At 48.0% G+C, this 12,196-nt stretch overlaps 1 protein-coding gene across 1 annotated transcript in view; it reads left to right on the top strand.

Annotated features, from left to right (window-relative positions):
- The first annotated feature begins 456 nt into the window (after positions 1-456).
- SMPX (small muscle protein X-linked) overlaps positions 457-12,196 on the top strand; it is a 180,429-nt gene continuing 168,689 nt past the window's right edge. The window contains exon 1 of the mRNA XM_075333412.1: positions 457-505. The gene's annotated coding sequence lies outside the window, so the exon portion shown is untranslated. The remainder of the gene's footprint in view (positions 506-12,196) is intronic.

Here is a 12,196-nt window from a genome sequence, read left to right on the forward strand (position 1 = left end):
GTGACAGGGTCACAGTGACTGCTGAGATCGTTATACAGGTCGCTACTGCGACCTGTATAGTTTCTGAGTCGTTGGTAAGGTCTGACTGTGTGACATGTCACCAGCGACCTCCCAGCGACTTACCAGCGATCCTTATCAGGTCACATCGTTTTTGGGGTCGCTGGTAAGTCGCTAAATGTGACCGGGGCTTTAATAGCTGCCTACAAATATCTCATATGCTGCCACACTGTAGAGGGCTCAGTCCTATTCTCATTTGCACAAGGAAAGACTAAAATCAATGGAATGGAAAGAGACACAGATTAGATAATAGAAAAAGGTTTTGACAGTGAGGATGATCAAGTAGTGGAACAGGCTCCCACAAGAGGGAGCCAGTAACCCTTTAATGGAAGTATTCAAAAATAGACTAGCCAGAAAACTGCGTGGGATGATTTAGTGACACATAAAAGGGGAAAAGCTCACTGATCAGCTGTTCACCGATTCCTGCTAGGATCCTGTGCACGGGAAGGTAGGACTGTCTTGTAGATCCAAAGAAAGAAAAATCCAGCGCAGTTCCTCAGGATGAATTAAAATCCAGTTTATTGGTAACAACCTTTAAAAATATTTTTCCGATAAACAGCAGGTGTAAAAGTGACCACACAGTTACAACATGGGACTACGCGTTTCAGCGTGCTGTCTTCTTCATGTTCATGGAACATGAATAAGACAGATCTTCAAAGTAAGAGATTAAGTTTGGTTATCTTCCAAAAATATTAAGCTGAAGGTGCCATCGGCGAAGTAGGGTCCTAAAATTATTAACCCATACGAGATTATGGAGATAGTCAATGTGGTTAGATTAAAACGCGTTCAGACTCCGTGTGTCCCTAATGTTTTCAACAGATTCCTCTTAAAAGAATTTGTCCCTTCAGTCGCCTTCTTCCTGTTTCCGCTGATGGAGGTCTAGAGTACAAGGTGTAGAGGAGCATGGATTCTCAGAGGATCTTAAATTCCCTCCAATATCTTGTTCATTTGTAGGGATACAAGAGAAATCCTGGGATCTGGCTTGTTTTGTGAAGGTTGATCGTTTGGTCAGAGCCTTCCATCTCTTTCCTGTAAAAACTGGATGTTGGATGGCCCCACTAGAAGAGGGGGTACTGTCATGATTCCTTCACTCAATGTCTCTTGGACATAGTGCTTGACAGTTTTGCTGCCCTATGGAATCAGGGCTGTCCAAAACTGTCAGTTTGGTGAATGACAGCTTGGTCATCCAATCAAGTGCAGGCGTGTGCTCAGCTGTCTTTATTGCTGGGCTTCTTCAGGTAATCTGTTTCGAGTGATTGCCCAGATATGTAGCTGTGCAGTAATCCCCAGATAACTGCCAGCCATAGCATTTGCTCTTCAGTGCATATTGGCCTCGTTTATCTGTGCTCTGTGTTTTGGTCTATTGCTGCCAGACCTTGGATCTCCTCTGAACATCCATTTGCCTTACCTTTTTGCTTTGATCCACTATCCTCCTGGTATTCCCCTGAGTACAGTCATGGCCAAAAGTTTTGAGAATGACACCAAAATTATATTTTCACATGATCTGTTGCCCTCTGGTTTTTAATTGTGTTTGTCTGATGTTTACATCACATACAGAAATATAATTGCAATCATATTATGAGTACAAAAAGGTTATATTGACAGTTAGAATGAGTTAATGCAGCAATTCAATATTTGCAGTGTTGACCCTTCTTCTTCAGGACCTCTGCAATTCTCCCTGACATGCTCTCAATCAACTTCTGGATCAAAACCTGACTGATAGCTGTCTATTCTTGCATAAGCAATGATTGCATTTTGCCAGAATTTGTTGGTTTTTGTTTGTCCACCCGTCTCTTGATGATTGGCCACAAGTTCTCAATGGGATTAAGATCTGGGGAGTTTCCAGGCCATGGACCCAAAATCTCTATGTTTTGTTCCATGAGCCATTGCTTTATGGCAAGGTGCTCCATCATGCTGGAAAAGGCATTGTTAAGCGCCAAACTGCTCTTGGACAGTTGGGAGACGTTGCTCTTGGAGGACATTCTGGTACCATTCTTTATTCATGGCTGTGTTTTTAGGCAAGACTGTGAGTGAGCCGATTCCCTTGGCTGAGAAGCAACCCCACACATGAATCGTTTCAGGATGCTTAACAGTTGGCATGAGACAAGACTGGTGGTAGCGCTCACCTCTTCTTCTCCTAATAAGCTGTTTTCCAGATGTTCCAAACAATCGAAAAGGGGATTCATCTGAGAAAATGACTTTACCCCAGTCCTCAGCAGTCCACTCCCTGTACCTTTTGCAGAATATCAGTCGGTCCCTGATGTTTTTTCTGGAGAGAAGTGGCTTCTTTGCTGCCCTCCTTGAAACCAGGCCTTGCTCAAACAGTCTCCGCCTCACAGTGCGTGCAGAAGCACTCACACCAGCCTGCTGCCATTGCTTAGCTAGCTCGGCACTGCTGGTAGTCCGATCCCACAGCTGAAACAGTTTTAAGATACGGTCCTGGCGTTTGCTGTTCCTTCTTGGGCGCCCTGGAGCCTTTTTGGCAACAATGGAAGCTCTCTCCTTGAAGTTCTTGATGATGCGATAGATTGTTGACTGAGGTGCAATCTTTGTAGCTGCGATACTCTTCCCTGTTAGGCCATTTTTGTGTAGACCAATGATGGCTGCACGTGTTTCTTTAGAGATAACCATGGTTAACTGAAGAGAAACAATGATACCAAGCACCAGCCTCCTTTTAAAGTGTCCAGTGGTGTCATTCTTACTTAATCATGACTGATTGATCGCCAGCCCTGTCCTCATCAACACCCACACCTGTGTTAATGGAACAATCACTAAAACAATGTTAGCTGCTCCTTTTAAGGCAGAAATGTAATGATGTTGAAATGTGTTTTGGGGGTTAAAGTTCATTTTCTTAGCCAATATTGACTTTGCAAGTAATTGCTGTTAAGCTGATCACTCTTTATGACATTCTGGAGTATATGCAAATTGCCATTAGAAAAACTTAAGCAGTAGACTTTGTAAAAATTAATATTTGTAGCATTCTCAAAACTTTTGGCCATGACTGTAGTGTCTTACATCACATTATGGTCCTACTTGGCCAAGATTTGTATAGTCATGACCTCATGCAGCAATATTTTTTAATTTTTCATTGTTGTCTTCCAAGACCTATAGCTTTTTGATATTATAGCTGTATAAAAGCTGGTACATACAATAAACTGTATAACAGTTAATATGTTTTCTCCACTATTATTGTTAAGTTTCTATTTTTACAAAATTCACTAGGCAGTAGTAAGAATAGCATATTAAGGCCATGTGCGCACGTTGCGTTTTTTCTTGCGTTTCCGCAGCGTTTTGAGATGCAGCGTTTTAATGCAAAATTGCTTGCGTTTTGATTTCCAGGCAAAGTCTATGGGAAATATGGCTTTCTTGTGCGCATGATGCTTTTAAAAACGCAGCGTTTTTTGTGTCAAAAATTTGTCAAAATCTCTGCGTTTGAAGAAGCAATATGTCAATTGTTTTTGACATTTTTGCAGCGTTTAACTAACATTGAAGTCAATGAGAATTATCAAAACGCATCCAAAATCAAAATGCATGCGTTTTACATGCTTTTTGGATGCTAAACGCATGCTTTTTTGTCAAAATTTAAGCATGCGTTTTTAGAATTATAGTGAGGTCAAGAGGTTCCCTTTTGCCCTCACATGCACCCCGACTTTAAAACAAGAGTCAAACAATAAGATAATTTTATTTTTAACATAAATATTAAATCTCAATAATCTTTTTATGAAAATTATCATTATAATGTTTGATTTAAAGGATGTTTTGTTTTCTTTTCCTTTTTTTTCCTAGTGTTTGAATGTTCAAACTTTATTTAGTAGTGTCTTTGTATTGAAAACGCATCCCATTTTAAGCACTGAAAAAGCATGTAAAGCGCGGTCAAAACGCGGCAAAAACGCAAGAAAAACGCATGCATTTTTCCTGCGTTTTTGTGGTCACAAAGAAATTTGACATTGACAAATTCTGCCAGAGGATGCGTTTTTATCTGCAAGTTACAGGACGCAACGTTCGCACATAGTCTTACTCTTCCCTGTGGGTTGATATGATTTAAAATTATATAGAGTTTATGTTTTGCTACTTTTGAACAAAAAAAAACACTTACAAAAATTGGTCGGTTTTGAGTCATCATTTTCTGAAAGCCATAATTTTATATTTTTCTATATGCTTTGTGAGGGTTTGTATTTGAAGATGAGCAGCAGATACAACGTTTGATTACTGTATTTCTCGGTTTATAAGACGCACCCCAAATTTAGAGGAGGTAAATAGGAAAAAATATTTTTTAATGTTAAAATGAGGGTCCGTCTTTAATCCTAATGTGTCTTAATCCTAATGCCTACCAGGGGCAGCGGTCGTGGCGAAGCGGCTCAGGAGGGTCTTAGGAGGCAGAGTCAGCTGTGGGCTCAGAGGAGGGGTTGTTGCGTCTCAGGAGGGTCAGTGGACGGAGGGTCAGCGATACTGCGGCCCCGGGGGTGTCGCGGCAACGGGCACCATTTATCTGCCGGCGTGCTGCAGAGTGTCAAAGGACGAGGTGTCACTGTGGAGGTGGGCACCTGATCTGACTGTGGTCTCCATTCAATCGGACGCGGTTGATGCAATGGACTTCAAGAAATGGCTGTGGAGGCCGCGCGTGCGCAGAAGGGCCTCCGTGGCCATTTTCTTGAAGTCCATTGCATCAATCTGTCCACGCGCTGCCTCCACAGTCATTTTTTTGAAGTTCATCGCGTGAAGTGCTGGTGATTCAATAGATCCCGCAGTCACATCAGGTGCCTGCTGCCGCGACATTGCAGTGACACCCCCAATATCGCCGAACTGCCTCATATGACCCCGCTCCACCACCGCGACCCCGGTAAGCCATATCCGCATTGAAAGAAGCACCACCATTTTACCCCCAGTTTTGGGGGAAAAAAAGTGCATCTTACAATTCGGAAAATATGGTACTTATTTTCATTTCACTCTTTGGGCGGTAGGATAAACAAAAAACTGTAATTCTGGCTTTTTTTTCATGGAGTTCATTGTATTGGATACATTTCATGATAATTTTATAGTTTTGTTCATTATAGACAGTGATCCCAAAATATTTTTAGTTTTCTTTTTATTAACATATAAAAGATTTTTGCTGTAAAAATCCTTTTTCCCTTTAAAAACATTGTTTCTGTTTAAGAGAACCTGTCAGTGTGATATTGTAATATAAAGTAAAGACACGGCTGTAATGGAGATACAGATTAAATTGATACCTTTGGGAAAGAAATCTGCTTTGTTCTTCTTTAATCACTAATTGAAGTTTCCTGCAACTAGATTTCGATGCACAGGGGTGGGACTGTACACTGGGTCTTCCCCTCCCTGTCTGTGATTCCCTGGCCTCTCCACCTGCTTCTGGTCTGTGATTGACCGTCTTCCTCTGTTTGAAATCTCAGCAGTGACCTGTCATTCACAGACCAGAGGCAGGCGAAGGGGTCAAGAATTTGCAGACAGGGAGGAGAAGACTAAGGGGTACTTTGCACACTACGATATCGCAGGTGCGATGTCGGTGGGGTCAAATCGAAAGTGACGCACATCCGGCGTCGCTGTCGATATCGTAGTGTGTAAATCCTTTATGATACGCTTAATGAGCGCAAAAGCGTTGTAATCGTATTACCGGTGTAGTGTCCGACATTTCTATAATTTAGCTGCAGCGATGGTACGATGTTGTTCCTCGTTCCCCTGCGGCAGCACACATCGCTGTGTGAGAAGCCGCAGGAGTGAGGAACATCTCCTACCTGCGTCACCGCGGCTCACGCCGGCTATGCGGAACGAAGGAGGTGGACGGGATGTTTACGTCCCGCTCATCTCCGCCCCTCCGCTTCTATTGGCCGCCTGCCGTGTGACGTCGCTGTGACGCCGCACGACCCGCCCCCTTAGTAAAGAGGCGGGTCGCCGGCCAGAGCGACGTCGCAGGGCAGGTGAGTGCATGTGAAGCTGCTGTAGCGATAATATTCGCTACGGCAGCAATCACAAGATATCGCTGCTGCGACGGGGGCGGGTACTATCGTGCTCGGCATCGCAAGCATCGGCTTGCGATGTCGTAGTGTGCAAAGTACCCCATAGTGTCTACTCCGGCCACTGAGCACCGAAATCTTAGCAGAAAACTTCAAATGCTTACTAAAAAAAGAAAAATTTCTTTATCAAAGGTATCAATTTAATCAGTATTACATTGCCATTACAGCCATGTCTTTACTTTACATTACAGAATCGTGCTGACAGGTTTTCTTTGAGAGCAATTCATGCTTTGTGATATGAAAATGATTGATGATGATAAACCTCTTCAAGGTCATATGTCCCTCTTTGTACGCATTCTTGAAATCTTTGAGAATTGCAAAATGTGCAATTGCATTTTAGATCTGGCTAAAATAGAAATATGTTCTGATATTTTCAATGAAACGTTTAATAGATTACCTAATATATTAATGTAATTTATTGTTCTTCCATGACAAAATAATCTGTACAGTACGCCCAGGACTTTGTATAACAGAACAGTTTTAATAAACACTTGAGTCTTTGTTTGGCTTTTCTCAAATTTATAGGGAGTGACAGTCTGAGAGCCAGAAGTAAGTGAAAAATTAAAATCATGTTATGTCGCTTTTACCAAACACAGGAACCAAGCAGTATCAGATTATACAATTTTATTTCTGCAGTTGAATGATTAACAGATACTGTATCTACACATTTAAGATTGTCTTTCCTTAGTACCCGTCTGCCATACACCAGTGTGAATAGTTTTTGCAAAATAGTTTTTTCAAAATAGCTTTCTTATTCTGAAGTCCAACTTTAGTCTCAGATTCTGCCCTAAAGCCGGCGTTACACGCTACGATTTATCTGACGATATGTCAGCGGGGTCACGGTTCCTGTGATGCATATCTGGCATCGTTAGCGACGTCGTTGTGTGTGACACCTATGTGCGACTCCGAACGATCGCAAATAGGTTTAAAAATCGCTGATCGCTAACACGTCGTTCATTTTCAAAATATTGTTCGTCATTTGGATCGCAGCAGACATGTTGGTATGTTTGACACCCTGCAAACGGCGAACAACATCCACACGACCGCCTTGGTCAAACAATATATCGCTGAACGATTTTGCGTCGCTTGTGCGATCATTACGTGTGACCACTAATAAACTACCTAAGTGCGATCTCGGCAAATCGTAACTACGATCTGGGCGTGTCACGTCGCTTATGAGATCGTTAGATAAATCGTAGCGTATAAAGTGGCCTTTACGCGATGTAAGGGCAGAGACCCTGATTACAGCGATGTGTCACTGGGCTTCTTGCTGTCATTTCAACAAAATCAGTGTCATCTGCTGCAGATCTAGCAGTCCTCTGAATGCTGAGCACTGTATAACACCGCCTACACCACTGATTGGCAGCTTTCTGTTTACATTATCTATATGAAGAAAGCTGCCAATCAGTGGTGGGGGCGGGGATATAGAGAGCTCATGAATATGGAGGACTACATGGTGTTAGGGCCAGGTGGACGGGCAGACCCAGGAGGTGGATCCACTGGGCCGAACACCTCACTGAAGGCAAGGGGTCCGGTAGCCGGAGCACTACAGGTAGCAGGACAGTCCGTTCAAAGGAGTGGAGTGTAGAAGTCCCTGGGACCACGGAGTCACCGAAGGTAGTCCGGATGACGGAGCTCAGGTTCGGAGGCCGAGATGTTGTCAGGCAGAGTCCGGAACCGACGGAGCGAGAAGACGGGTCACCACAGGGATCAGAGATGGTATGGACTGACGGGATGGCAGTCGCCGTTCGGGGTTCGGGAATCGTCAGGACCGGATGACGAGGCAGGAGCGGCTCTAGGAGAGAGATAGGTAAGTATACCGCAAGACACAAGGAGACCTGACTCCTAGCTTAGCAAAACACGAAGAACAGGCCCCGCCCACTTGGAAAGGATTCCCCTATATACCCTGTACCTGATTCTTCAATATCCTGTTGGAGGACACTGGCCCTTTAAGAGAGGGTCAATGACCGCGCACGCGCCCTAATGCGCATGCGCGAGGCCCGGGTGCCAGAAGCCAGAGCAGGAAGCGGTGAACAGGAGGCAGGAGAGCCGGGCTGGGGCCGAGTTGCCGCCGGGCGCCGGGAGCGGGGACTGGGCTGCCTGGGGACCGCAGGCGATGGAGCAGGAAGGCTGTGGAGCGGGGGACCGGGAAGCCTGGCACGGGAGCGGCGGAGCGCGACCTGAGAGCGGGGAAGCGTGGCAGGGGAGCCGGTAAGCAAGGCAGGGGAGCCGGGGAGCATGGCAGGGGAGCCGGGGAGCATGGCAGGGGAGCCGGGGAGCGTGACAGTACCCCCTCCCCCACGCCCCCCTCCCCGCAACCGGGACAGGAAGGCATGTATCAGAGGAGTACCCACATTTTCCCGGGGTTCCCAGGACCTATCTTCAGGACCATACCCTGCCCAGTCCACCAGGAAGAACTGTCGGCCCCGTACGGTTTTCATGGCCACGATATCCCTTACCGCATAGCTGTCATCATCAGCAATAGGAGGAGGAGTAGAACTGGCAGCAGCGGAGAAGGGACCAAGGACAACCGGCTTGAGCAGGGAGACGTGGAAGGAGTTGGGTATTCTCATCGTGACCGGGAGCTGCAGCTTGTAGGAGACCTCATTTATTTTGCTGAGGACTTTAAACGGCCCGATGTAGCGAGGACCCAGCTTGTATGATGGTAGCTTCAATCGGATGTACTTGGAAGCAAGCCAGACCAGATCTCCTGGAGAGAAACACGGAGGATCCAGACGCCTCTTGTCTGCGTGTCTCTTCATCCGCGGGGAAGCACGTCCAAGGGACGCCTTGACAGAGTCCCAAATTGTTGCAAAGTCACGGACTACAGCATCAGCAGCAGGGACATCCGAGGAAGAGGATACAGGTAATGGGACGGAAGGCTGAAGTCCGTAAACGACATGGAAGGGAGAGCTGGAGGAGGACTCACTGATGTGGTGGTTATGGGAGAATTCAGCCCAAGGAAGAAGCGTGGACCAGTCGTCGTGATGGGCGTTGACGTAGTGACGTAAGAAGGAGGTCAAGATCTGATTGACTCGTTCCACTTGGCCATTCGACTGAGGATGGTAGGCTGAAGAAAAGTCCAGAGTCACTCCCAGATGTTTGCAGAGAGCCCTCCAGAAGCGGGAGGTAAACTGAGTTCCTCTGTCGGACACAATGTGTGATGGAAAGCCATGCAACCGGAAGATGGGTTGTACATAGGCGTCAGCGAGTTCCTGGGCAGAGGGCAGTCCAGCCATAGGGACGAAATGAGCCATTTTGGAGAACCGATCCACCACGACCCATATGACTGTGTGTCCGGAGGACAGGGGCAAGTCCGTAATAAAGTCCATTGCAATGTGTTGCCACGGAACGGAGGGTATAGGCAGAGGCAGAAGACGGCCATATGGCAGGTGTTTGGGCGTCTTGTTCCTGGCACAAGAGGAGCAGGCTGAGACAAAAGAAGCGACGTTCGTGCGAAGGGATGGCCACCAGTAGTGACGTACAATTGTACTCCATGTTTTCTTCTGACCAGCATGGCCGGCTATTTTCGAGGCATGGCCCCAGTGCAACACTTTTTGCCTGTCAGTCTCAGAAACATAGGTCTTCCCGGGCGGTATCTGGGCCAGGGTGACAGGGGCCACCGGAATGATTTTACTAGGGCAGATGATGGGCTGGGATGTCTCCTCCTCCTGCTCCATGGGCATGAATGACCTGGACAAGGCATCTGCTCGTACATTCTTGTCCGCGGGTCGAAAATGGAGCTGAAAATCGAACCTGGCAAAGAACAAGGACCACCTGGCTTGCCGTGGGTTCAGTCGCTGAGCGGACCGCAGGTATTCCAGGTTCTTGTGGTCCGTGTAAATGATCACGGTGTACACTGCTCCCTCCAGAAGGTAGCGCCATTCCTCCAGAGCCAGTTTGACTGCTAATAGCTCTCGGTCACCGATGGTGTAGTTGCGTTCAGGCGCTGAGAAGCTCTTGGAGTAGAAACCGCAAGTAACCATCTTCCCGGAGGAGGACTTCTGCATGAGCACTGCTCCGGCTCCCGAGGAGGAGGCATCCACCTCCAAGGTGAACTGTCGGTTTAACTCAGGACGGTGGAGCACAGGGGAGGAAGCAAATTCCTGTTTCAGGGAGCCAAACGCGGCATCGGCCGCAGGTGACCAGTCCTTTGGATTAGCCCCCTTCTTGGTCAAGGCGGAGAGAGGTGCAGTCAGAGCAGAGAAGTGAGGGATGAACTGACGGTAATAGTTTGCGAATCCCAGAAAGCGTTGGATTGCCTTCAGTCCGGAAGGAAGGGGCCAGTTGAGAATGGAAGAGACCTTCTCCGGGTCCATCTGCAGACCGGTATCGGAGATTACGTAACCCAGGAAGGGAAGAGAAGACTGCTCGAAGACACACTTCTCGTACTTGGCGTACAGACGATTCTCCCTCAGTCTTCGTAGTACCAGCTGCACGTTCTCTCTGTGGGTCTGGAGGTCCGGAGAAAAGACCAGGATATCATCGAGATACACCACCACACAGACGTGGAGAAGGTCCCGGAACACGTCGTTCACCAATTCCTGAAAGACTGCTGGTGCGTTACACAGGCCGAAGGGCATCACACAGTATTCATAGTGCCCATCGCGAGTATTGAATGCGGTCTTCCATTCGTCCTCAGAGCGGATGCGGACCAGGTTGTAGGCACCCCGAAGATCCAACTTGGTAAACACACGAGCTCTTCTAAGCCGATCAAACAATTCGGGGATGAGCGGCAGGGGGTATTTATTTTTCACGGTGATTTGGTTCAATCCCCAGTAGTCAATGCATGGGCGTAGGTCGCCCTCTTTCTTCTTAACGAAGAAGAAGCCTGCTCCAGCAGGAGAGGAGGATCTCCGAATGAATCCCCTTGCCAGGTTCTCTGTGATGTAGGTAGACATGGCCCTTGTTTCAGCAGGAGACAGCGGATATATCCGTCCTCGAGGTGGTGTAGTTCCCGGGAGTAGGTCGATGGCACAGTCGTAAGGACGATGTGGCGGTAGTACCTCTGACTCCTTTTTATCAAAGACGTCTGCGAAGGACCAATAGGCCGAGGGCAGTCCCGGTAGGGACTCCGGAACCGGAGGTCGTCGGATGGGCTGTATAGTCTTCAGACAGTTCTCGTGGCAAGAGGAGCCCCATCGGGTGATTTCACCAGTACCCCAGCTGACTGACGGTTAGTGTGTCCGTAACCAGGGGAGTCCCAGCAGGATTTGATGAGACATGTGTGGGAGGACGTAGAGAGCGATGTTCTCGGTGTGCAGGGCACCAATACGTAGTTCCACCGGCTTGGTGATCCACGAGATGGTGTCAGAGAGGGGTCTCTTATCTACAGAGGCAATCACGAGGGGTTTGTCGAGTGGAGTAACAGGCACCTGGTACTTGTCCACCGTGGCCTGCTGGATGAAATTGCCTGCTGCCCCGGAATCGAGGTACGCCTCGGCCGTGAACCGCGTCTCTCCCGTTGTCACTTGAACAGTCCACGTAACCGGGTCTGAGAGAGTCCCAGCAGCTAGGGTGGCCTCTCCTACCAACCCTAGGCTTTGGAGTTTCTCGGCCTCTCTGGACAGGAGCGTAGAAGGTGTGTGCCCTCTCCGCAGTAGAAGCAGAGGCCCTTGGCGAGCCGTTCTGCTCGGCGTTGTTCGGACTGCCGCAAACGGTCAATCTGCATGGGCTCGTGGACAGAGACACCAGACGACGTTGACTGAAGTACGGCGGGCTTCTGCGGAGGAGAGGAATGCCGTAACGGACGTCTCTCACGGGACACCTCTTTGGATCGTTCCTGGAATCTGAGGTCCACGCGGGTGGCTAGTGCGATCAGGGCATCCAGAGTAGAAGGAACATCGCGGCCTGCCAGCTCGTCCTTAATACGACTGGAGAGTCCTTCCCAGAAGGCGGCGGTGAGGGCTTCATTGTTCCAGCCCAATTCTGAGGCTAAAGTGCGGAAGCGGATGGCATACTGCCCCACCGTCATGGTCCCCTGACGTAGCCTGAGGAGTGATGAGGCGGATGCGGCGGCACGGCCGGGTTCGTCGAAGGTGGTTCTAAACGCCTGCAGGAAGTCCTGGATGTTAGTGGTTACAGGGTCCTCCTTTTCCCACAAGGGGTTC

Source organism: Anomaloglossus baeobatrachus, chromosome 2, assembly GCF_048569485.1.
Source record: "Anomaloglossus baeobatrachus isolate aAnoBae1 chromosome 2, aAnoBae1.hap1, whole genome shotgun sequence".
Taxonomy (NCBI): Eukaryota; Metazoa; Chordata; class Amphibia; order Anura; family Aromobatidae; genus Anomaloglossus; species Anomaloglossus baeobatrachus.